This window comes from Cydia splendana, chromosome 23, assembly GCF_910591565.1.
Source record: "Cydia splendana chromosome 23, ilCydSple1.2, whole genome shotgun sequence".
NCBI classification, from domain to species: domain Eukaryota; kingdom Metazoa; phylum Arthropoda; class Insecta; order Lepidoptera; family Tortricidae; genus Cydia; species Cydia splendana.
The window spans coordinates 11,696,355-11,723,701 of NC_085982.1; the positions used below are offsets into that span (position 1 = coordinate 11,696,355).

A 27,347-nucleotide genomic window follows, 5' to 3' on the forward strand; every position below is an offset into this window, starting at 1 on the left:
TCTTTTCAATTCCCTATGAAACAGCGAGTGATCCGTAATGATTTTTAGTTCAGTAGGCAATCTGTTATAAAGGGTTATGGCTTGATGAGCAACGGAATGCGCAGCAACCTCGAGTCTAGGACAGAACATAACTTTCATATTTTTGGTGCGCGTAAGTAAGCGTTCATATTGCTCTTTACAAGACTCGTTCTTAACTCGGACCTTTTGGTTCCCATCTATGGTTATCGCTGCCGCCGTCGCACGTCGCTAAATGTCGTGGCCGAGCCGTTAGAGTTAGACTAAGAAAAGTCTGCAAGGAATTCTATAGCATACGCAGAAATAACACTTGCACTGAGTGTGCTATCAAATTTGTTGCAGACTTATCTTGGTATAACTATATTACTTTGACTTGCATATAAGCTATACTAATACATATTGGCTAACGACTGGCTAGTTCATCTATCTATTGTATCCATTCGTATCGTCAAGTTATTTACCTATAGGAATAATTATGCTAATATTTGTTGCCATTTTCAACCAAAAGGGTACTTATTGTCGGTTGTCAATAAGGTGCTTTTTCCATAAAGCTTCAATTTGAAATCAACCTTATCGACGACCGGCAATGTGGTACCTTTTAGTTGAAAACGTCACATTTTACCTAGTTTTCCAAGTAACATCCAATTTAGATTAAGACTTCTATGATTCCCGGACTCCCTACAACAAACTCTCCAGGAAAAGTCGTACCAAGATAAATCAGCATATCATTTGCAATGACAAAGAGTGGCAATAATGTCAAATTTCTATGAAATTATGACAATTATAATTATACTACCCCACTTTTGTTCTATTCAAATCGATGCAAAGTTAGCCTAGACGCACTTATACTCCCCTCACAGGCGTATTCTGATTTTAAAGACAGATTATAAATTAGAATTAGTTATTGAAGTGAAAACTTCTTTAGCGGCGCTGTGCACTTTTTGAGGTGTAGAAAAAATGTTAAACTCGAGACAGCGTAAGGCGTAAGGTACGTTTCGTTTAGGCGGCGCAGGGCGCTTGCGTGACGTCACGTGTGACGGACAATATCGTTGTGTTTGATTTAAATGCCATCTAGTGAGTTTCCCTCAAACTGGTATTAATATAACTGTAGTACTCACAGTGATGTGCTTAGGGGTTTCAAGTAATGCGACGAAATAACGCTAGATGGCGTTAACCTCAATTATACATAGTGCTGCTGTTATTAATATTTTGAGTTACAATGTCGTTGAGTTTTCACTTCTGCCGGCACTCCCGGAGTGCAACCCGTTGTTTTATTTATCTGGTCAAATTCATATGAACATTTAACTTGTTATTAAAATTAAAATACGTCTCTGAGGCTCCCATTCATGAGCGTAAGCGAATCAAAACTGTATCCAGACCCTAACATTACATACAAATGACAACAGGTTTATCGATATACCCAATTAGGCGACTCGCCCCCGGCCCTACTGCATGTTACGGACTAGGCCAGAAATACTGTCATTACTGAACGGTTAACAAGAGCTTGGGGCGAGCGTTTAGTTTGATTTAGTAGTTTATTAGTAAATTAGTAAAATACATGAATTTTGGATCGATTTGTATGGGACCACCGGTATGGCGCGCAATCCCTACTAATATTTTAAATGTGTAATATATAAATGCGAAAGTAGCGCTCTCTGTCTTTTACCTCTTCATACTTTAAACGCTGAACCGATTTAGATGAAATTTGATATATATATATATCAGTAGGGAGCAGAAGCTATTAATAAATTATATGAAAAATAATATAAATTATACTAATAATAATATTATATTAATAATAGAAAAAGTAAGGGCAAATCGCCTAGCGTGGTACGGGCATGTGATGCGGAGGGATGAAAGTCATGTGATGAGAAAGGTATTACGAATGAATGTGGAGGGAAGTACGAGGAAAGGAAAACCGAGGAAAAGGTGGATGGACTGTGTGAGAGATGATATGAAACGAACGCAAGTGAATGATGAAATGACGGGCGACAGAGAGGTGTGGAAGAGAAAGACATGCTGCGCCGACCCCAAGTGAATGGAACAAGGGCAAGAGAATGATGATGAAAAATAATATAAATTATAGTCTGTCAAGCAAAGTATGTCAGTAGCAATGTACAGCAAAGTGAAGTAGGGCAACACTCAAAGAGCAGTTTTTGCGCTAAGAAATGCTCAGCAATGTACCTACATCGAACCAAAACATGTAATTAACATAACCTCAAAAATTACAAATATTTACGATCAACGAACATGATTGTACATTGTAGGCACCTTAACTTTGCTTAAGTTCATGCTCAATCTTAGTTAATATATTTAATGGTGACAGCAGAAATTTCTCTTGAAATAGCAACGATTCAGAATGCAAACAAACAAGATGGCTGTCATTCACAATCCACATTCCACAGATAAAACACAGACGACACGCGAATTATTCCAAAACAGTGTTGCTAACCCGCGATTTTTCAAATTTGCCGCCTTTTGCTACTGACAAGATTAGCTTGACCAAGTATAATAATACCGGGTGTGGCCTGTAATATGAGCAAAAAATTAAACTGTAGGCTGTACTCCTCATACTGACCAACATTTGTTCAGCGACTTTTAAAAATAAATTGTGGTTTGATTTTTAATACACTTTAAAGGCGTGACAAGCAACGTCAATCACACTGATATGGCGTGGCGATGGCGTCCATTGAAGATAATATTTATTTTGTATGAAAAATAGGGAGTCAAAATACTTCATAATTTTTTGAACAAAAGTGTCACCGTTTGAGGAGTACAATTTATGTTTTAATAAAATTATTTGCTCGTGTTACAGGCCACACCCGGTATATTATGGTCGTCTTGCTCCTATTATTCTTAAGTGAATGACCGGTTTTAATGATATCTATCTATATGTATATCATTTGCTAAAACTTTATCTGAATAACCCCAACACACCTAATAAGCATATTTCGCAAGTCATGTATATTGACGATGTAACGTAATACGGTATCTTTGGCAGGCATTCCGAGAATAGAAGGGAAAATACCTCTTTATGAAGCGTAAGCATTTTTATCATACTTTATTAAAGGTTTAATAATAATGCTCGTGGGAAAGGAGCCGATTCAGATTCAACAACTTTGTTACGGTTTTGATTTTATTTTTATACGAACTTAATAATAATAAAGAAAAAGAAAATGGCCGTGCCACGCTCTATTGGGATCGATCTATCATCACTGACAGGACTATTGTCGCCAATAAGCCTGACATCGTGCTCATATAGACCGATCGCAGCGCCGAGCCGTGCTCGTCGACGTCACCATTCCCCATGATGAGAATCTCGTGAAAGCCGAGGACAAATCCAGCAAGTAAATAGACTTGGCTCATGATATTTCCGTCATGTGGGATGTTGACTCGACGATCATGGATTAATAAAATGCTAAAATGCTTGGTGTGCATATTGACGTCCTTTTAAACTGGAAAGAAGAATTAAGTGAAATCGAAAGTTCACTCGGCTCAGCTTGTTATGCTCTTCGCTGCTTAAGGGATGAACTGACACTGGAGCAACTGAAGATGGTTTACTTTGCCCTTGTCGAATCTAAGTTAAGATACAGCATTAAGCTTTGGGGCAATAGTTATAAATATAACATTCAACGTGCTTTTGTCTCACAAAAAAGAGCAATACGAACTATGGTTCGAATTCCACAATGGGATAGCTGTAGAGAGCATTTTAAAAACTTGGAGATATTAACAGTACCCGCTCTTTATATTTTAGTCCTGTTGACGGATGCAATCAAGCATAGATATCGCTTCGAATCTGATGAGCAAATGGCTTTAAGACTAAAAACCAGGACTAAAAACATTACTCCCATTATTACACCCCATCTTGTGGTGGTAGAGCATACTACCAGAGTTCAAGCCGTGCGACTATTTAACAAAATGCCAATCGAGCTAAAGGGACTCGTTAGTCATAAAATTTTTAGTCATAGGTTAAAAAAATACTTGCTTGACAAATGTTTATATGATATTGACGATTTTTGAAATTACAAATTCATTCCTTTTATTTTTATTAATGTTGTTATTGTGTTAATGTTAATATTAGTTTAATTTAAATTGTATTTTTGACTTATGTATTCAAACACAATTGACATTGTTTATGAATAAATATCTTGTATCTTGTATCTTGATTGTCCCTATAGTCGCGTCAGCAAACGGTCTCATAGCGAAGAGTCTCGACTGACACCTAGAGACACTCTCGCTGAGTGGTTGCATCAAGGGTCAGATGCAAAAGGCGGTAGTTTTGGACACGGCGCGTATAGGGCCTTGCCAGTAATGACGCACTGCAATACAGCTGCAGTAGTGTTGTCGACTGAATTGATGCAAAAATTACAAAAAAAAAACGGACAAGTGCGAGTCCGACTCGCCCACCGAGTCCATACTTTTTAGTATTTGTTGTTATAGCGGCAACAGAAATACATTAAATGTGAAAATTTCAACTGTATAGCTATCATGGTTCATGAGATACAGCCTGGTGACGGACGGACGGACGGACGGACAGACGGACAGTGTGGAGTCTTAGTAATTGGGTCCCGTTTTTACCCTTTGGGTTCGGAACCCTAAAAAGGTCATGTTATCGAAATATTTGACGTTTCCTACACCCTACAGTAATGCAGCGCGAATAGCGCGATACTACCGTGGAATGTATTGCGGCCGCAAACGTCAGAATCGATGTTGCTGTCCGGATTTTTGACATTCGCAGAAGCAAAGCAGTCGGCAGCAATGTTACGTCGCAATAGTAACGCTCAAGTAGTTTGAATCCAATGTTTTTTGCAAAAACTTTGAAATAACCATTTATTATATTTCGGATTATGTTATACTCGAATTGTAGGACTCAGTTGTGTTTTTAGGTAACGACTTCGTATTATTAGATTGCCCAATTAGAAATGAAATAATTAACAAAAAACGAAAAAATACCATTTTCGTTCCCATACAAAAAATACCGGTATCCGATCCCTGATCCAATCGGTACCTTAATCCGACTGTATCTAATCTTCCCCATAAAACCGACAGAACAAAGTTACGCCCAAGATTGCTCCTATATCACTTTAAAGTTTACTTTAACCGTCCTTTACACGCTATAAAATACCCTGTAAACACATTTACGCCCACACAGTCGTTCGTATCCATTAGCGCTAAACCTAGGTCTTACGTCAGGTAGACCTACATCCTAGATTGCTGCAATGTGTGCAGGTGCATTCTTTGTAATGGGTAATTTACGACCTATTGGTTGTGATATCACTGATATCACAGATCTAGAATGTACAAGATTGCTTGTCAAAATTATATAATTTCAAATGTCGTAAGGGACATTTTGTCAACGTAAGTACACTAAGGGCCTTTGCACCATTCACTATTAAAATGCAAAACTTATCTAGTGACCTATATATCACTGCATCTCATTAAAGATTGAAGCCAATCATCCCGTAGGAGCCATTGTCTCTGAATGGGAGTTGGCAACTAATTCCATTGATTTTGAATTGAGTTTGAACGTTAGCGCTGTTCAATCAGATCTGTTATTACCGGGGTTTTGTATTTAAAGGGGTTAGCTTGGTACAATAGGTATTCTAATTAACTCTAAGAGGATGGATGAGTGCTTTTCGTCTCTGGATGTTTACACTATGGTAAATATTTTTACAAAATTTCATGTAAGTAGATTAACTTAAGAGCTGTGCCCCTTAAATTATTTCGATATTTTTATTATTATAAAAGCTAGAAATTTTACAAGCTAATAGTCAAACGATGGAGCATATCTGTGGTAAAATAATTGAGGTGAAAACCGCTTTCAGAAGCTAGTAAATATAATTATGTGTGGATTCAGCACTTCTTTGGCTATATAACATAGCTGGCTATAATTTATATGACATTATATTTGTTTTAAATTAGGTACCTACGCCAAACCTTACGAGAATTTATAACAATGTTACATAAGAACTGTTACCACTGTTGACAGATGAAATCATTTTATAAGCAAAAAGCCAGGTGCATAGTTATCTCGAAGTATCGAGTGACAGTAGGATCAGGTTTACATTTAGGTATTTATTACAAGCTTTTATTTGACTTGCAATGTACCTATGTAAACAAGTATGTAGTTATGTAACTATGTTTGTACGGGTCCAATATTGCTAATTTAATTTGACCCACTTCCCGACTTCCAATGAAACTGACAGAAGTCGGGTGACAATGCAATATTGTGCTACCATCGAGCTGATCTGATGAGAGACAGGAGGTGGCCATAATAACTCTGTGATAAAACAACGCAACCTAATTGTGTTTGGGGTGTTTAGAATTGTCTCAATGAGTATTAGTTGCCTGTGGAAAGAAACGTACAGTCAGCAACAAAAGCTTGTACCAAAAAAAATGTTTATGCCAAAATCTTATTTATACAAGAACATATTTATATTTACATAAGATTTATACAAGAGTATTGGTATTCAAGAACTATAGGTTTTATGTGTTGTCTGTACTCCTAGTGTAAATTTCATTCGATAGCGTGACGGACGTACGCGTTTGCGTTAAGTGTCATTTTGTATGGGATTTTTAGTTTCCAAAACGTCCCGCTTGGCGCGCTGTTCAAAATCCCTTACAAATAACGCGAACGCACGTCACGCTATCTAATGGAATTTACACTAGGGATTCAGTTAAAAAGAAAGAAAGAAAATACATTTATTTAACGCCACAACATACATACATATAGAAAACAAAGATTTTTAGGTATTTTTTTTTAGGTTTAGTTTTAGTTTTGTAGTTAGTTCTATATTTTTTTAGGTATTAGTTTTAGTTTTGTAGGTAGTTTTTATTTTAGGTTACTTTTTATTCTAAGTTTGTTATTAATATTGTAAACAGATTTTTTATTATCTAAATATAATCTAGATCGAAAACAAAGACATTCAGACATAAAAAAACATTGGACGCTAAAATAGGACCCCACTCAGCATAATGCCGCGGCAATCCGTGGCGCTGGCTTTCAGTGGGGACTAGAGATGGGTAACTACCCGGGTAAATACCCGACAGCGGGTATTTACCCGGTAAATACCCGATATTTACCTACCCGCGGGTAAATACGCGGGTATTTTCGTTTTTCTTCTAAATTTGATGTGTTTAATGGTATGTGAGTATAAATAAGATTAATTTAAGTATTTTTTTATAATGTTACATAAAATGTATGTTCAAACTAATTACGAAAAGGTTGCTATGAGGTGAAGTTCGATTTTAACATATCAGTCCAATTATAAAAATCGTGTAAAATCAATCCCTGGCTTCCGGAAATGTTTTAAAATGCTTTTAATATACATTAGAAAGATGAAAATAAAGAATACTTATGAAAGATAATAAAAAAAAATTGTGCAGTATCCCAAATTGTGAAGCTTATAAGTCAAACACAGTTAGTTTTAGGACAAAAATGTATATAACCTTTTTTGTAGAAAATTATGTCTACTTTAGTTTGTACATACAACACATTTCGATATTAATGACAAATTCCAAGAAATATGAAAAAGTTCACTTTTGCCCCCCTCACCCCAACCACACCCCCCGCCGACCGAAGTTGGAATGTGTATTATCAACGTATAAGTACGATAATTTACTCAAGTCTAAAAAAATACTCTTATGACGGCCTTTTTTTAATATTTATCAAAATTGTACTAAAAATTCCTTAGTTACAACTGCAACTGCAACTAAACCATTACATTTTAAATGACACATAATAATTACAGCCATTAACTCGGTTTATATCTCCACTTTAACACAAATCGACATGTGCAACAAGAAATGAATCTACCCGTCCATTTGGGTAGATACGGGTAAATACCGGGTAGATGGGTATTTACCGGGTATTTACCTGGGTGGGTAAATTGGGTAAATACCCGCGACCCATCTCTAGTGGGGACCTGACTTAAAACTATGAGACGACAATACAAAAATAACTGCAATTTAAATTCTACTAGTGTGAGAACTATAAACTTAAACACTCATATACAAGCGGAAAGAGACCTCTAAATATTTATTACTTAGAGGTCTCATTCTAGTGGTTTGTGATGCTGGTGATAAAAAACAAAAATTCAATCGGAAAGCTTGTGCTGTTTATTTAAGTACATTTTATCTAAGAATACCTTAATGTTTTGTAGACATTAAGTGTAAATATTGAACATATTACTATAGCGAAGTATAGAATTACAAAAAGGTAAATAATCTTGACGTGTCTTTTTATTGAATACACTTTTTAAAACTTAGTAGGTAATATTGAATTTGTAGAAGAACCTAGTTATCATTGAATAATTTTTTTCATAGTTTTCTTCGATTTTATGTTTCCAAGATGCATTAAACCTATTTTTTCTAAGAACAAAAGATGAAGCTACTGATGAGTTTATGATAGGAAGCCACCGCAATAATCATGGGATTGAGTTTTTACCGCGATCCGAGTAGGGTTCCGTAAGATTCATTGAAAGCACCCATTTAGTGCTAGCGGTACGCCAAAAAACGCTGCAAATTGTGTTAAAAGCATGAAAATCGGCACGATTGATCTTTCTTAGGCTATTTGAATCAATTTGACCCGTGGCACAAAGAAAATAAAAAAAGAAAGGAGTTATGACGTCATTTTTTTTTTGTATAGAAAAAAATTTTTGTCCAGCAAAATGCGGTTTGCTCATTGCTTTCTAGAAACTATGTTAGTGTATTTGAGCTACTAACATGACCCAAAAAAGTCAGATAAATCAAAAAACATCACCCTCACATATTCTCTAACCGTCTAAAATATCACACCAAATTGCTCCATTACTATGCATAAGTACAAAACGACAAATAAATATTGTAAAGGGTAGATGCATATGTCACTCACATGGTGACGGGTTAACATGCACCCACTGCATCCCCTTTCTTCCCACGGGTGCTTTTAAATCGACGAGCACAAATAAAGTATATAGGTGACAAAGCATATAGCCCGCATGACAGTATGCTGCTGCCAATGAAACTTGATACTAACTAGAGTCAGTCCATCAAGTCTGCAGCGGATTTGATAGCCCACGCAGTGCACGTGTTATTTATAACGTCAAACTTCTATGAAATTATGACGTATAAATGACACTTGCACTGCGTGGGCTATCAAATCCGCTGCAGACTTGGTCCGACTCTAGTCCAAACAAAGTTACAGAATCAAAACTGTGTTCCTAGCATTTCCCTGTACAACTTTTTTGAGAATTCGTTGCCTGATCGTATAGTCTGTATCTTTAGGTATTTAAATAAAAGTAAACAAAATCTACCCTCAAATGGCACCATAAGCTAGTTGAGGGTAGATGAAAACATGACACGATCAAATAATGTAGGTTAAAGTCAGGTCGTTCAGTGACTGATCCAGGCGGTTTTTACACGACTGCCCAAAAAAACCGGGCAAGTGCGAGTCGGACTCGCGCACGAAGGGTTCCGTACCATAATGCAAAAAAAAAACAAAAAAAAGCAAAAAAAAAAACGGTCACCCATCCAAATACTGACCACTCCCGACGTTGCTTAACTTTGGTCAAAAATCACGTTTGTTGTATGGGAGCCCCATTTAAATCTTTATTTTATTCTGTTTTTAGTATTTGTTGTTATAGCGGCAACAGAAATACATCATCTGTGAAAATTTCAACTGTCTAGCTATCACGGTTCGTGAGATACAGCCTGGTGACAGACGGACGGACGGACGGACGGACGGACAGCGAAGTCTTAGTAATAGGGTCCCGTTCTACCCTTTGGGTACGGAACCCTAAAAAGGAGTGTATTGTTTTGTATTTGGTTTGTTAACCAATAAATGTTATGACTACCCGAAAATGTACAAATTGTTTGTTTACTTTCTTTTAAATACCTAAAGATAGACCAATAGGGTATTAAATTGACAGTGTTGACATTTATTGTTTTCTCTGGACTGCTGATATTACAATCGTTCATTAAAATATAAAATATAATATAAAAGATAAAAATCGGCCAAAGGAACCTGTATCTATTTTCGTGATCTTGGTACATATTATTATTTACTTATACAAGAATGTCTATAGACTCAAGTTATTTTATATTTACCTAGTTTCTGTAGTATTTATTGTCTTAATAAATATTGATCTTATTCTATTATCTGAGACAAAAAAAATCTCTGAAAATGCTGATGACAGAGGCGAGTGGAGACAACGAGGGGAGGCCTTTGCCCAGCAGTGGGACACCAAAGTAGGCAAAAAAAAACTATTATCAACAAAAAACTATACCTGTTTTTACAAGCTTTTATTTACTTTCACCTGACCGTTGTCTGTCTGTCGGTCTGTAATCAAATCTTGCAAGTTAAATTTGATCCACTTCCCGGTTTCCGATTGAGCTGAAATTTTGCATGCATGTATAAATCGGATGACAATGCAATATTATGGTAACATCGAGCTGATCTGATGATGGAGACAGGAGGTGGCCATAGACACCTTGTGATGAAACAACGCAACCTATTGTGTTAGGGGTTTTTAGAATTGTCTCGATGGGTATTAGTTGTCTGTCGTAAGAAAAGTACAGTCAGCGATAAAAGCTTGTAACAAAAATGAAATTTTTGTCAAAAACTAATTTCATGTCAATTTAATTACTAGGCCTCTATACGAGTAGAAGCATGTCATAATGAATCAATTTGTTTATCTTCTACACCAGTGCTTATTGAGTGATGTACCTATGTCACGTATCTAGCAGTTAAAGCGAGCGAAAGATTGCAAAAGTTTTGATTGTGATTAAATTTTAAGTTGTAGGTAATTGATTTTTGTTATAAAATTTAATTATTCATTCAATTTTGACATATTGTGTATTTAGTATTTATGCTGTGTTTGTTCTAGTGTGCGTGACTTTTAATTTATTATTTGTAATACTTATCAAAAATAAATAAAAGTTTACTATCTAAGTTCAAATTAAATGTAATGAGAATATATCTAAATAAACAACGGATTGCAATCCGGGAGTGCCGGCAGAAGTGAAAACTCAATGACATTGTAACAGTTTTTCGATCAGGTCACGTGTCCGTCTTACGAAGCGTCTTACGTCTTAAGCTGTCGCGAGTTTAACATTTTTTCCCCATCGCAAAAAGTGCACAGCGCCGCTAAAGAAGTTTTCACTTTAAAAAATACTTTCATGGTTTTTTGTGGCTATTTCTTCCACGGAACCCTTCAAAAATAAATAAACACATTTTTCCTTTTCTCAGTCTCGCATCACCAACGCCACTGGTTTTTACCTCTCCCTAATGGAGATAATTTCTACTGATATCGAAAAGGAATGTGCTCGAGCACAATCAAAACAAGATCATCCAAAATTTGGAAGTATCTTATCTGTTACAGCTTTAAAGAATTTTGAATTCGGTCGATGTTCTTCTTAGAAGAGATTAAAAATATTGTGTACTAATCATGAATTGATCTAAGAAAATAGTTATTGTGAGATATTATAAGGAAAATTTTATGGAATGTAGACCACATCCTTTTTTTCTAAATTTAAAATAACACGGCCCAGAAGTACAGGGGTCTCGGCCCCGAGTATATTTTTATGCCATTTGGGGTTGAGACCCTTGGCCCGTGGGGTCCTAATGCTCTACAACTTTTTCAAGAGCTAACGTATTAGCATCGCAATACAGCGGGGAAATGCTGCCAGCGTCCTCGGCATCATACCAAAGGGGTCCAATTTCTTAGATGTATTTTAATTTTATTTAGTATTAGTTTTTAGTTTTATTTTATAGATTAGTTCGTTTATTTTTCTTTTTAAAATACAACACGGTAAGTTCAATACGGGTAAGTGTGGCTGGCTGTCACATTGGGCATGTATACATTCATTAGTGTATATTGTGAGTTCATCATACATTTGCCATTGCCACTAAACGCAAGTAGCCAATGTTTGAACTCGCGATAGACACTAATCAATGTGTAAATAGGCCCCAATGTGAACTAGCCACACCCCTATGCCACACTTACCCGTATGATATAATATTTATATAAAAATTTGCATTTTTTTGTAGGATTTTTTTTAATAGGTTAAAATAGCTTGTGTGTGTAATTCCGTTTGTTAATTCATTTCATTCACTTCTCGTTGCTGGGACAAAATCATAACCATTCGTTTAAAAAGTGTACCAACTCCCAATCCGATCCGATCCCATTTGGGATAAACTAGTGCTGCGACAGTTCAGTGATTGAATGCCTTTGTTTGACATTTATAGCCGTGATGGAAGCTAAACGGTTTGAGGCACAAAACACTGCGTTTTTAGGAATATCACATAAAGCGTTTTAAAGCAACCTATGTACAGTGACCACGCGGGATTGTTATGCCATTTAAGGTTCTTGCTAAATTGGAAACTCTATAGCGTAAGTATTGAACAACTATTTATCTAGACCCTAAATGACGCAACTATCGCGGAGCCTAATGGTACCTAATAATCCGTCCCAAAAGGGGCATTACGTGACGCTATGTTAATACTTCTGGTAAAGTTAAGAAGCCGATATTTGGCGTGATAACTTTGCTTTAAATCCAACGGCATATAATACGGCATTTTTACAGGTTACTACGATTAGTTATAGACCGACCGCTTAAATGAGTCCTCGCCGGCGCGGTACGGGGGCGACGGGGTACGACGACTAAGGGTAGCGGGGAAGGTGCGGGCGCCGTAAGCCTGCCGCCCGCTGCCTTTAGTCGTCCTACCCCGTCGCCCCCGTACCGCGCAGGCGAGGACTCATTTAAGCGGTCGGTCTATAGCTGTTTTTTACAGGTTTAGTTAGCTGTCATACGCGTCATGTTCGCGACAAAGTAGAATTTTTTATGGAATGCCTTATTTAAGTCCATATTAGGACCGACACAGGATCATTGTCATAATATCTAAAGAACCTTACGGGCAATAAGAATGGGGCCAGTATCACGCACACGAATTCGAGCCAAACGTGCAGTCTAACGCCACAACGCGATTGGTTGATGAGTTCGCATCACGCGCGCGATTGGTCGCAACTAGTTGCGTTAGACTGCACGATTGCCTCGAATTCGTGAGTGACACCGCTGAACTAACACCATTCTTAGTACCCGTTTGGCCCGTTCTTAGATATACATAATGTCAATGCATAGGATAGTTTTTATCACAAAAATCAACATTTTACGCAGGCAAAGTCTAGGATAGAAGCTATCTATTGTATCAAAGGAAATCTCATCTCTTTGTTCAATATCGAATTCTTGTTTAGATTTAGATATATTCCTACAATGAATAAACTGTACAAAGATAAACTTTGTTTTCTAGCCAGACAGAATATAAAGGAGAGACGTTAGCCTTACTATCTACGGTAGAGACCAGCTAATTGTTAAAACTACCAATAGCGTGTCAATTGCTTACGATGTATATGTATACCTACAACCTACAAATTATGAAAGGTCTTGCAAGGCCTTATATTATATTAGGTTACAATTGGACGTAGTTAAGCGAGAAGAGTCAATCCTCAAAAAAATGCCATTTAAACGAATGAGTTTTCTTTTTGACAAAAAGTTTAACTTGTATTGACAGATTTTTGTGGGATGGATCATTTTCCTAAATTATTAAATTTTTTTGTTAGTAAACAATCAAGGAATTAAAATTACTGAAGTCTATTTACAAATGCATCACTTTTGATTACCAATAAAAAAAAAACATTATTTTTGGCTAATGATGCCCATAAGTCCATTAAGTACTCATGATTCTATTTACATCTTTTTACTAAAAAATGCTCTAATTGTGAAATGTTTTTTCAAACAGTACGGATATGGTGGTTAACATGTCTATCTCATGTGGATAACCATTTCTTATACAGGTGGCTGAAAAACAACTATGTTTTAGCCACCGTGGACATCCGCTACTGTCGATCCACGTTATTTTATTCGAAATACCACTGACAGAACAAAATAGAAGAGTCAAAATATTAAATATCTGAATCTTATCAATCTATTTTCATACCTGTCTCTGTCTCTACCCTACAAACTTAACCTAAAAGATCGTATCTACTACTCCTCTTAAGGTGAGATACGCCACTTCGCATACGGTGCGCGTATCAGCTTCCGTCCTAATACAAAGAAGCTTCGATTCTTAGTTTACGAGCTGCGAGCGCAGAAGGAGATAAACATAAATCATTGTAGCTAAATAAGGTGAGTTAAGGTGAGGTTATAGTACTAGTAGGAAGGATACAATTGTGGCTTTCTATCACAGAAGAGGTCCCTATACAAATACAAAAAAATACAAAATAGTTTATTTGGCTAACACTTGATACACAAAACATAAAAGGCTGGAATCTCCCATCAAGTACAAAGATACCTGTGTCGGGAGACACCGCTCTCTTCCATTGGAAAGTAGGGCACAAACCAACAAACTGTGTGTGTGTGTGAATGTGTGTGTATGTGTGTGTGCGTCCGTGCGTGCGTGCGTGCAAGCGTGCGTGCGTGCGTTCGTGCGCGCGCGCGCGCGCGTGTGTGTGTGTGTGTGTGTGTGTGTGTGTGTGTGTGTGTGTGTGTGTGTAGGATTCATAATAGTGCTTCCGCTTCTTCATAATTAAATAGGGAGTCATTAGGAGCATAAGGAGGACATAATAAGGAGATTTTAGTCTGTCACCAGGCTGTATCTCATGAACCAATATAGCTAGACAGTTGAAATTTTCACAGATGATTATTTCTGTTGCTGCTATAACAACAAATACTAAAAAGTACGGAACCCTCGGTGGGCGAGTCGGAATCGTACTGGTCCGGTTTTTAATTTTTATTCCCATGCAATAAACGTTTGTGTAAGAGTTTCGTATCTTTGCCTGCGCTACCTATTTTCGCCTAGTTTGACATAAGTTGCCATTAACAAAATGTTTCTAATGTAAGCCTTACATAAAACTGCTAAATACAAAGTATTTTTTACGGGTGTCAACATTCTTCGAACAATCTGCGGCTAACTTCACACAGTTGACCTTTAGTGAGGTTTTTTCGTGACACCGACCACACGTTTTTTTAACCAGTGTTTTAACTTCATTTTAAACGGTGATTTGGACCCGGTAATGATAAACTTTTTACATGATTATATCCTATAACTATTTTTTTTTTCATATGAAACTATTATTGAATGGCTAGCTTACGTTTAGAAGTCACAATTGGATAAAACATTGGTACTTTACGTCCATCTTGTTGCCAAATTTCGCCTATCCCTAGGGTTGACAAATTTTTAGTACCACATTTATTGGTGGATGACATTACTTGTTTCCAAATTTAAATATTATCTTATGTTTGGTTATTTTAGTTTACGCTATATGCAAATGTTTACTTCTGCTATTATGTTGAGTAGGTACCAAATAGGTATTTTTATGTCTCACTTTGTGTAAATAAGGTTGATTTGCTGTCAATTACGATAATAACAACAATTTTGCAAAAATTATACAATTTTATTAAAAATAATTATTTTTTTAACTTATAAACCATTACTCCCCTTTATAACCTTACCCCTTAATAACCAGCGGAATTTCGTTACATTATAAATATAATTTTATTATGAGTAGTTTTCAAGTAAAAGGTACCGCATTCTCGCTTACCTCTGACAGGATAAATATACAAGCAAATTTCCTCCTTAACGTACGCGACAATGTGGAATTTTATTATTGAAAACGTCTCATATATTTGTTATCGCATCTTACCGTTTTCATAGATTAGACAGAGTTCTATTCAAAAAATATGTCTGTATTCAGTACAAAATAAATTGACTGTAAATGTTATTGTGTTCAAAATTACTTTGGACAACCATTTAAAATGAAGCGCACATGCGTCCTCTATACACATATATGTCTGTGCTAAGCACAAACAGATGTTTCAAGAATAAGTTAACTGTTTACTTGAAATGATCTGGTGTTCGGAAATAGTATGGTAACGGTTTAAAATGTTTTGTATGGTACGGATAAAACAAGGGAAGATTTTATTTTCTTTTGTGTACGGTACAACGTGATTAAGTAAGGAAAATGAACAGGTAGATTTTAGCATAAGTATAATAATATTATAATGTGTACTAGCGACCCTACGCACTGGTTAAGACCCCATAAACGTGCACACTAGTGACACTGCTAAATAATCGTGATTATTTAAATTTAACGAAATATATTTAAAAAAGGGGGCCGCTACGTACTGTATTTTGCATTTAAGTACGTTTTGAATACATCAGACTAGTTTTTATATTGCTGGTTTCGTCGATCTATGAACTCAAAACAAAAACGGCCGTTTTAACTTTGAACGCATAGATTGATGAATCCAGCAACAAAAAAAACTAGTCTGATGTGGCGCTAGTGTGCACGTTGATGGGCTCTTAACAAATTATACACCTAAACCTTCCTGAAGAACCACTCTATTGATAGGTGAAAACCGCGTGAAAATCCGTTCAGTAGTTTTTGAGTTTATCGCGAACAAACATACAAACAGACAGACGCGGCGGAGGACTTTGTTTTATAAGGTAGAGTAATAGTTAATTCGCTATTTTTAGGGTTCCGTACCCAAAGGGTAAAAACGGGACCCTATTACTAAGACTCCGCTGTCCGACTGTCTGTCACCAGGCTGTATCTCATGAACCGTGATAGCTAGACAGTTGAAATTTTCAGAGATGATGTATTTCTGTTGCCGCTATAACTACAAATACTAAAAACAAAATAAAATAAATATTTAAGTGGGGCTCCCATACAACAAACGTGATTTTATGTCATTTTTTGCGTAATGGTACGGAACCCTTCGTGCGCGAGTTCGACTCGCACTGGGCCGGTTTTATTGATTTTATCGGTACGAATATTCCTATATCACTTTGAACAGTCAACAGCAGAAGTTGCTAAGCGGGCGAGGTGTTCAAAATGATCTTGACGCGACTTTATTGTTAAGAGAATGAGCGCGTCAGTAATTTTGAACACCTCGCCCGCTTAGCAACTTCTGCTGCTGACTGAACATGAGATTACCTTGTTAAATAGCAATACCTATCAAATATCAACGCAGGTGGTCCTGGGTTGTCAGTATTTAATTCTTAGAATGCTTAGAATAGGAGTCGACAGAACAGCTAACGGGCCAGGTGTCTTAATCTGCGCACGTTCTTATTATTGTCAATAAAGTGCTCGGATCATTTTGAATATCTCAATGATGATGTTTAAAATAGATAAAGTCAACAGCAAAACTAGGGATGTAACTACATGACTTCGCCGATACGATACCGATACCGATTTTTGAAGTAAATAATCAGCGATACCGATACCGATTCCGATATCGATGGCTTAGTAGTTACTTAATAAATCAAGTTAATGAATTATGTACTTAATATGCATACAACTTATGTTTAATAGACACTCGATATTTAATAGCCGGTTTAGACTCGCGGCTCGCGGCTCGGCTCGCGGCGCGTCTCGTGGTTCGCCTCGACACACTCGCGTTCGGCTTGTCATTCGGTTATAAACCTTATGCCGTGCCGTTAGTGTTTAAATTATATTAGCTCGACGAGCTTACGAGCCGCGAGACGAGCCACGAGCCCACCGTTTACACTCACGTCTCGTGGCGCGGCTCGCGGCTCGGCTCGTGGCTCGCGCGAGAGTCTAAACCGGCTATAAGACCTACGTGCGGCCCGATCCGAGCAATGATTATAAGAAGTGACAGCGGTACGATACCGATCTGTCATTGTCAAAGGTGACGTTTGGTTGAAGAAATGTCACTTTTGACACTGACGGAGTGTCAAGACCTACATTACGAATTCATGTTTTGGTTATTCGTCGACCGCCATATTGGTAACATCGCCTCGTGGTTCAATTCTTCGTTTTTACTCATTAATGTTGTTTAAAGTGTAATATTTATAGCAATTTATGCAGTAAATTAATGTGAAAGTGTGCAGATAATGAAAAATTAATCATGAAACGCGTTTAACCACCATTCTGGCGTCAACGCTGGGTAGCCCACGCGGGTCCTTTTAAAGTCCAGCTATCGTCTTACAAGAGCACATAACCTAACTCCCGAACAACGTCGTGCTCTACGAGCATTTGGTATTTCTACCTCTAACCGTGGCTGGCTAGAGCCCTAGAGGCCATAATTTGATACTTTTATACCGTACACTGGCTGAAGTTTATGTATTACAAATAATATTAATTCGATCCCACGTGGATCCACTTTGACGGTGGCGAAATCATCGACAGTATCGATGGAACCATATTACCTAAATATTGTTTGATCAAATTCATGTTTTTAATTAAAGAATCAGTATCAACTGTAGAAGATTGAACGCTTATCAATAATTAAAAGCAAATAAAACTGATTAATTTCTTATTTATATTCCTCTTAAGAACGAAAACAGTTTCAATACCGATGTAATCAAAAGCTTTATTAATTTGTTCTAGTGCTTCGTGGTCGCCATCAGATATATCGGAGCGGCTGAGGTGCGCACATATATCTGAACATCCAGCCTAGCCAAGGCAGGAACCTATGGAACTCTCCGCGCGAGCTCGGATTTATACCTACGATTCTGCTCCCGTTCACGGTAGAAAAGCAAGCCAGTTGGTTGCCACACGCGATCACGCACGCACGTCACCGCGCGCCGCACTGACAATGTTTACGATAGTTACAAGCTACGTAGGTACTATTGAATTACTTTAATTAAACATGTAGTGTTTATTACGACAAATGTATCTATAGTTAGTTAGATATCTATTTGAAATAGGTAGCTAACTTGGTAAATATTCATTTTATCGACAGTAAGATCTTAATTTTACACCGGAAAATAGGTACTCGTTTATTATGCTCTGGTTATCTTATAATGAATTGCCTGTAATCATGGGTTCTCTATTATTTTTCTTTATTGCGTAACATTAATCTATATCTGATTTTAAATTACACAAAGTTTTAAAACTAATTCTTTCTGGGTTCATTGCGTGGTTTATAAGACGGCGTAAACACTACGGTCACTGCAGGGACATATAACCTTTTAAAATGAGTATTTCGCAAACACTACCCTAACCTAACGCATAAACGGAATACTATAAATTATTGCAACTTAACTTGCTTAAATGTAGTTATTTAACGCTATGCTGTTATATACTATATGGCAAGTTCTAATATTAGTTTGATCAATCGAATTAGACACCGGTCTTCACACGTATAAAAATTTCTAAGCGTCGCGTCGGCAACCCTAGCGTTGTGCCGGTGCGCGCGGTGCGGGGAGCGGCGCGCTGAAGGTCACTCCATTGTATTATTGTGTAGGTATCAAACCGGCAGGTATTTGCGTTTTCTTTGAGAGATAAGTATCTGTTCGTAAGAACTATTATATAATCTGTGGCCAAGGTGACAATCGCTAGCGCTACGACAACTAAACGCTTTGTGTCTCTCTATCACTCTTCCATATTAGTGCGACGTGACAGTTGCGTTTCGATCGCTACGAAGCGTAAGCGATTGGCATGTTGGCTACGCGGCTAGGCCTCTATATTGTCAAAGCGTTAGAGTGCGTGTTCAGATATTTTTAAGCACCTCGGCCGCTCCGATATGTCTGATGGTGATTTACAATTTTCGCAATTCTTTATACGTAGAAGTTAAATTCATCAGCATCACAACAAAATTATTATCATTATATTTTTAGGCCCAGTCATACAAATGCAAAATGCAAAATTAGCCACTGAAATTTGAACCTATAGCGTATGAAATAGAGTTGATTTTGCGTTGTTCAAAAACTGAACGAAACAAAGCAAAAGCAACTCTGTTCCAATTGAATATGATTTAAATTTCATCAAACTGAATAAGTAATTAAGTACTATAAGTAGGACCTTGGGCCTTAGTAGGTTAGAAATAGTTATCTTTCTTTAATTTATTAGAAGAAAAGTGAACAAATCATTTATATTTATTACAAAAACGGGAAACAATAACTTAATAACATTATATTTCATAAATTTTTAAATCATAAATCTGCTCCAATATAATAGTTATTAGTAGCAAAGTAAGTTATTAAAAATAAGTGTCTCAAATCTATTTTATTTTCCAATCGATTATGTACCTTACCAGCTTAATATTAAAGTTTAAAATGTAGTGAATATTCTCATAGTTATAAGACATTTTGAAACTGAGGTCGTATATTTTAGATAAACGTTGCCTCGAGGTACGCTACCTTTTTGAAGATGAGTCTAATAATATTATGATTAACTACAAATTAAGGTAGAGGAGATTGTAATGTCGGTCGAATTGTGTAGGTCTCTAAAAAAGGATCCCTTTGTGACACCCACATTGGTGGTTAAAAGTCTTTGATGTGCCAGTTTTGCAGTAGAATGTGTGGCAAAATACGCAATGCCTTTCGGCCCGATTCTAACTTTAAGATACGTCAATTAATAGATCTAGAAACGATATGGATTAGATGTGTCAGTGTCAAAAGTGACGTTTTTGTTTGAAGAAACTTCACATTTGACACTGACATATCTAATCCATATCATTTTTAGATCTATTAACTGACGTATCTTAAAGTTGGAATCGGGTAGTTTGTCTAATGGTTTGATGATTTTGAGGTGCATGTATTAGGTGTAGATACACGTAATACATTCAACTCAAATATGACCTCATACTGAACAACTTTTACTTAGAGATCGAGCCCCAAAATCGCGAAAAAAAAACCGTATAGATTTTTTTTTTTTTCATTTTACCCCTAAGAGGTTTCTGAAAGCATTTAATAACTTCCTTCGCGAAGTATCGGGTGGATTATAAGTAGTTAATATCATATTTAGGTACTTAGTTTTCTGAGAAATACGTGGGCCATACTGAAAGTTTCTGGATTCTGATATATGAGACGACTTTTTTTTTCTAAGTGGCCCGTTCCAGGAGTTTTCAGTATGCCCTAAGTATAGCAATTGTTTAAATGAATTTCACCTCATTCAAACATGTTTCTGTTCAAGCGAATATAAATAGATATAGAAATAGAGATTATTTATTGTAAGGCCCAAGGCTCGGAACCGGTTTTTTCTTCATACAAAAAATACCGGTAAAATTAGGTTCATTTTCGTTCTTTGGTTTATTATTTAATTTTTAATGGGACAATCTAATAATACAAAGTTGGTACCTAAATAAATGATTCAGTCCTACGTAAACAGCATATAATAATTTAAAATATTGGGCCATTTCGGGGTTTTGATAAAACCGGTTCCGAGACCACGTTATGTATCGTTCACACAAAAGATCTTATAAATGAATACTAAGTGGAATATGAATCGATTGTAACATGAGTTATACAATAACGGTCGTTTTTGCGACATTGTCATTTCCTGGTAGGTATCCTTTTACCTTTCCGTACCTCACAGACGAGTAGGTAGGTCAGGTATGTTAATATTATTTAAATAATAATTTTGACTGTATTTGTGAACAGAGCTGTAACTTTTTCATCAAATGTATATATTGAATGCTTAACGTAACGAGAATACCGTCATTAAAATTCGGCAACACGCATGTGACATGTCTAAAGATACTGTATACTTAGGTATTCACCACCGACATAGTATCAAAAATATGTAAAATTCAAAAATGTATCCTATATGTGGACTACAAGGGCTCTACTCAACACAACACAAATCAATACAACATTTACAGTGACATCATATAGTGATATGAAAAATACATACTGACTATGCATATTACCCTTACACTCTCTTAATGTTATTAAGCAGTAATAAACATAAATAAGCCCACAAATCTTTAACACTGGCCACTTTTAACCTCAAACCCATAAATCGAACAAAAACACCAGCGACTTTTAAAAAAACACCTGTTTTCGAAATAAGAATCCCGGCCGCTCGGCGAACGTTTTTTGTTTTTTTTTACGCCAAGAACGGGTTTCGTGGAACCATGGGAACGGGGCCTACAACAGGTGTTGGCTACTGGATGTGTTGCGATTGCTAGATTGTGAGTCGGGTATGACCTTGAGATGTGTAACAACTATAGGTATGGGAACGTGAACGACTATAGCGCCATATATTAGTGGTTGCAATTATAGGTATATTTTGTTACAACTTTCAAGCGAGAAGTTAGTTGAAATACTTGAAATAGTAATAATTTCAATGAAATCTCATGATATCATACTATCACACTTTTTATCTTTTGTTTTAATTAGTAGTCCTCGTGCTTATGAAACGAAATAGCCCAAAAGTTTTTTTCTGAAACCCCTCATTTAACTAAATGTGAATGAATTTTTAGAATAAGAGAGTGTGGCAAATTAAATATGACTTAAAAAAGAACTTTTTTTAAAGTGCCTATCAAAATATGAATCAAATAAAAAAAAACATTAGATTCTTTCTAGAAAAAACCAGCGTAAATATAATGGTGTAGATAACTTTGTTCTTTTTTCTCCTTAATTTTTACGTACATACCTTGTCGGGTATCTATTTTGCGTAATCTATACCCGTTTAACAAATAACTAATTTCGAATTTGTTTTTTTTTAACAATAACAAATAAACATGGAGGGCATATTTACTGGTTTTCAAGCGCTTTACTCGCAAACTAATAGCGATTGTAACAAAAGTGATTTTGTTTTTGTGGGTCCGGATCCGGGACTGTGACTAAAATTACGAAATTGGTTAGCGTCGGGATTTGAGATTCGGGGGCCGTTTCTGTCGTAACCATTTATCAAAGGGCTCTGCAGACATTGCAACAAATCGCATGCGATTTTAGTTTTATTTAATTTTATTATAATGTTAGTATTTTAACTTATGTGTGTCAAATTTCGTCCGAATATTATAATGTAAATATTATGTACTTAAGTGTGATATGAGCGAAAGCTTGAAATAAATTATATTTTTTTTATAGATACATTACCGGCAAAGTTGCTTCAACCAATTCAAATCAATTGAATCGATCAAAAGCCAAAGAGCGTTTTCTAATAAAAATATTGAAAACAAGATTATCACAGATCCTGATCTATTTGGGTTCTTCCAACTTGGAATCACTAGCATATTCAATCCTGACGCTAAAAAATGCCCCTAAAATTTCCATAAAAATTTTTGGGACAAATTTTTAGCATCATTGTTCACACTAAAACGGTAACATATTGTAATAATTCTGTGTAGAATGAGCGGAAGAAAATGCAGATTTATAAGAATCAGGTTTTTAGTATTTCTTTTTTGCGGAAAATGTATCAAAAAATCGCTTTGCTTATTCACTTATTGCTTGCAATAAATCGAATGCTTTATTTTATCTTTCATCTTGTTATGACACAACCGTTTCAAGTTTCAACCGTGGTGTTTGACGACCGGTCTGGTTTAGTGGGTAGTGACCCTGCCTATGAAGCCGATGGTCCTGGGTTCGAATCCCGGTAAGGGCATTTATCTGGGTGATAAACACAGATATTTGTTCCTGAGTAATGGATGTTTTCTATGTATTTAAGTATTTGTTTATTATATATCGTTGTCTGAGTACCCACAACACAAGCTTTCTTGAGCTTACTATGGGACTTAGTCAATTTGTGTAAGAATGTCCCTATAATATAATATAATATGATACCTATAATATAATATAATATACTAATAATAACCGTGATAAGCGCCCACGCTGATTTCATTGATGTGCAGTCAGCAGCAGAAGTTGCTAAGCGAGCCAGGTGTTCAAAATGATCTTGACGCGACTTTATTGTTAAGAGAATAAGAGCGTGTCAAGGTAATTTTGAACACCTCGCCCGCTTACCAGCTTTTGCTGTTGACTGTGCATGAGATGCACTGCGATCGTATCAAGATCGTATCATAAAGATCAAAACTTTATCATTTTTTTTAAATCAGGATCGGCCTCTTGCCGTTGTGAATGGGGGGTTAAATAAGGTAATAGTTTTATTATTTGAAGGGTTACATTTTTTAGTGTTTGTTTAGGGTACAGGATGCGTGGTTGGTTAGTGTTATTGTAGCAGAAACAGAGTTAAAATAAACTATTAAGCAGGCCACTGACGAGCCTCCCAAATGGATGCCAGTACAATGGATTCATCCAAATGGACGGCATCCTAATATTAAACATTGTACGTTTTTGACATTCACGGACCGATTTTGGATTGCAGCCACGCTATTTGGACTGTTGGAAGGCTCGTCAGTGGCCACCTTAAGTATGGAGTTTTTGTTTACGTACAATACAGGGTGGCCAAAACATGATAAGAGCCTTCCCGTTGTCAGGGAGGTTTTGGGATTATACTGAGCAACTTTCACTATAGGACCAACCCCGAAATGGCGTAAAAAAATATGGCTGTTTCATACATGTTGGCTGGTCCATTTCCTATGGGAGGGTAATTTTTTTTATCGCGGTTCTAACTTTTACGTTAAGTTACTGAATCAAAAGTATTTTATCTTTATCTTATATCAGTATCTACATAATATTCCTTTAACCCTAGCTAATAGTGTAGTTCACCCAATACAAGATAAAACCTGTGAAAAAGTAAAAAAAAACATACAGGACCTTCTCCCCATAATATTAACTCGGTGACCGGTTCTGCCCCTCACCCAAGTCATACAGCAATTCTAGTCTAACAGGCTAAGCCAGGTCTAAATCAGTTCTTGTCACGCGACAAAAATTATCTATCGCGCCTGTAATTTAAAAAAAAAGAGTTGCGAGATGGCTAAACGCGATAAGCGAAATTGCAATACTTTTAATACTGTTACCATCGGGTATCTAAATCATCAAAAAGCCTACTATTACTTTTACCCATTAAGGTGCCAGATTAAATGATATCCTACTATTCAAGTTCCCTCTTAAAAATTCTGTTAAAGGAAAAAATACAACAAGAAAAGAGAAGGAAATGGAAAAAACATTTAAAAGAAATTTTGACGTTGTTTTTGAAGATAAGAAAAACTGCCCAAATCCAGGACATCCTGATATTATTATAAAATATACCATGTCTCAATGATAATATAAACTTTAATAAAATGTACAGTATAGTATTACAATTTGTTAAGTTTTAATGCATGTAAACACTATAAATAAAAACGGCCAAGTGCGAGTCGGGCTCGCGCACGAAGGGTTCCGTACCATTACGTTAAAAACAACGAAAAAAAGTCAAAAATCGTGAAAATTTCAACTGTTATCACGGTTTTCGAGTTACAGCCTGATGATAGACAGACGGACAGAAGGACAGCGGAGTCTGAGTAATAAGGTCCCGTTTTTACCCTTTGGAACGGAACCCTAAAAAGTACATATTGCAGTCTTAAGAAATCTAATGGAAGGTTTAATACTTAATCAATTTCAAATCCAATAAAAAAGAACTGAAATCCTAAAATAAAATCATTTGAAATTCAACTAAATTTTGTTTTCAATTTTAATACACGAGGTAGCTGAGCTTGAAACATAAGCTGCACTGAAAAGTACTAAAACGCGGTATTATTATAATAATGTAATGCACTTTTATTACAATGTTGCATCAAAGACCTGTCAAGTGCTTTATTTATCACATCATAAATTAACCCTTCCGCGATAAACATCACTTGCAAAATTACTAAACTGAAAAAAAAAACATTAAAAACTTACCGTAAAACGAATCATGCAATCCAAAACACAACACTGGCCGAAAACAGTTCAAATAAAAAAAATAAACGTCAAACACACAGTCAACGTTCACGCGATTCGAATTCGTGTTCGAAATTTGAATTCCACACGCACGTACACCGCGCTCGAAGCGTAGCTAGGTACTGGCAGGCCGGGAGATTTTCCCGCCCTTTGCCATAGAGCATTACAGACGGGGCTCTATGAATAAATTATTTTTAATTTTAATTTCGGCGGCGCGTGAAATTGGGCTTTGACTGTTGCGCTTAATGCCAATGCCGGTGTTAGGTTTTAAAAGGTTTCATGAATTACATGTGTGAATTATTTATCATGATCGACTGAACTAGACTTAGTTTGAGTTAATAGTGTAGCCAATGTAGGTAAACTTTTCAGATCCCATGGCAGGGTGAAATCAATCACAACTAAAAAAGAACTTCCATCGTTTTAAGGTTAGTTTTAAGGTAGAAACAGCCTCTCACGTGGTGTTGGAATGCAGCGGATTGGCCCCATACAGGGCAAAACATCTCGGATCCCCGAGTGACCTCCCCGAGGTCCTACTCAACATCAAAGGTCTGATAGGATTCCTCGAGGAGCTGGGCTGGCAAGACTAGTCCACCCCCTATCACGCAAAATAGGCGCAAGACGTCGAGTTGCGGAAAATCGCCCGAACTACAATACAAGGTTAGTTTAAAAACAAGACCGACTTCAAAACAAAAACGGCCGTTTTATCTTTGGACGCATAGATACTGATGTATTCAAAAGGTACTTAAATACAAAATACAGTACGTAGCGGCCCTCTTTTTTGAATATCTTTCGATTCTTTCGTTAAATTTTAATAATCACGATTATTTTGCAGTGGCGCTAGTGTGCACGTTGATGGGCTCTTAAAGCTTTTGCCGTGCAAATATAGTTAGGTACATATTTTTGCGCTCGGTCGCGTGAGATATTATTGGAGCCTGTACATAGAACTAATTACTTTCAGCAAATTTTGAATCTACGCCGTTAATTCACTCCTTTGATCTTGGCGAAATAATTTATATTCCGTGCAAGAGCTTTATAATAACAACCTAGTTAGTACACGGTTATGAACTTATGTACAGTCACCTGCAATAATCTGTTACACAACGAAGGCCGCAAAAATATCTGACACGGTCTTATTTGTAGAGCTTTAAGAGCGTGTCATATATTTTTGCGGCCTTCGAAGAGTAACATATTATTGCAGGTGACTGTACAGCCGCCATCCGATATATCAGAGCGGTTAAGGCGCTCACAAATATCTGAACACGACGTCTCTATTGTCAGGGCTTTAGAGTGCGTGTTCAGATATTGTGAACACCTTGGCCGCTCCGATATATCTGATGGGGACTGTACACGGTCATGAACTTATGTTACAGAATAAGTAATAGTATTATCATACAGAATGGCCACGCACCGCCCCGCCCCGACTCGCATTACCTCGCCCCGCGACATGAATCTGACGGACTTCTGGCGTGCTCTCAGTAAAGCGACTTACCCACACATACACAATGACGCGTGTACAGGCGTGCCGTGCACACATATAAACGCAAATGATTTTTGATGTTTGGCGTGTCCGCCCTGTGCTTATATACAGCCGCCATCAATGTATATCGGAGCGGTCGAGGCGCTCACAAATATCTGAACACGCCTCTATTGTTAAGGCGCTAGAGTGCGATTTCAGATATTTTTGAGGACCTCGGCCGCTCCGATATATCTGATGGCGACTGTACAGCTTGCTTTTGCCCGCGACTTTGTCTATCCTTCGCTTTACGCTTAAATTTTTATATAT

The 27,347-nt window shown here is 36.8% G+C and overlaps 1 protein-coding gene across 1 annotated transcript in view; it reads right to left on the reverse strand.

The window, feature by feature from the left end:
- LOC134801888 (irregular chiasm C-roughest protein-like) overlaps nt 1–25,824 on the reverse strand; it is a 174,960-nt gene extending 149,136 nt beyond the window's left edge. The window contains exon 1 of the mRNA XM_063774541.1: nt 25,526–25,824. The gene's annotated coding sequence lies outside the window, so the exon portion shown is untranslated. The remainder of the gene's footprint in view (nt 1–25,525) is intronic.
- Nucleotides 25,825–27,347: the final 1,523 nt, after the last annotated feature.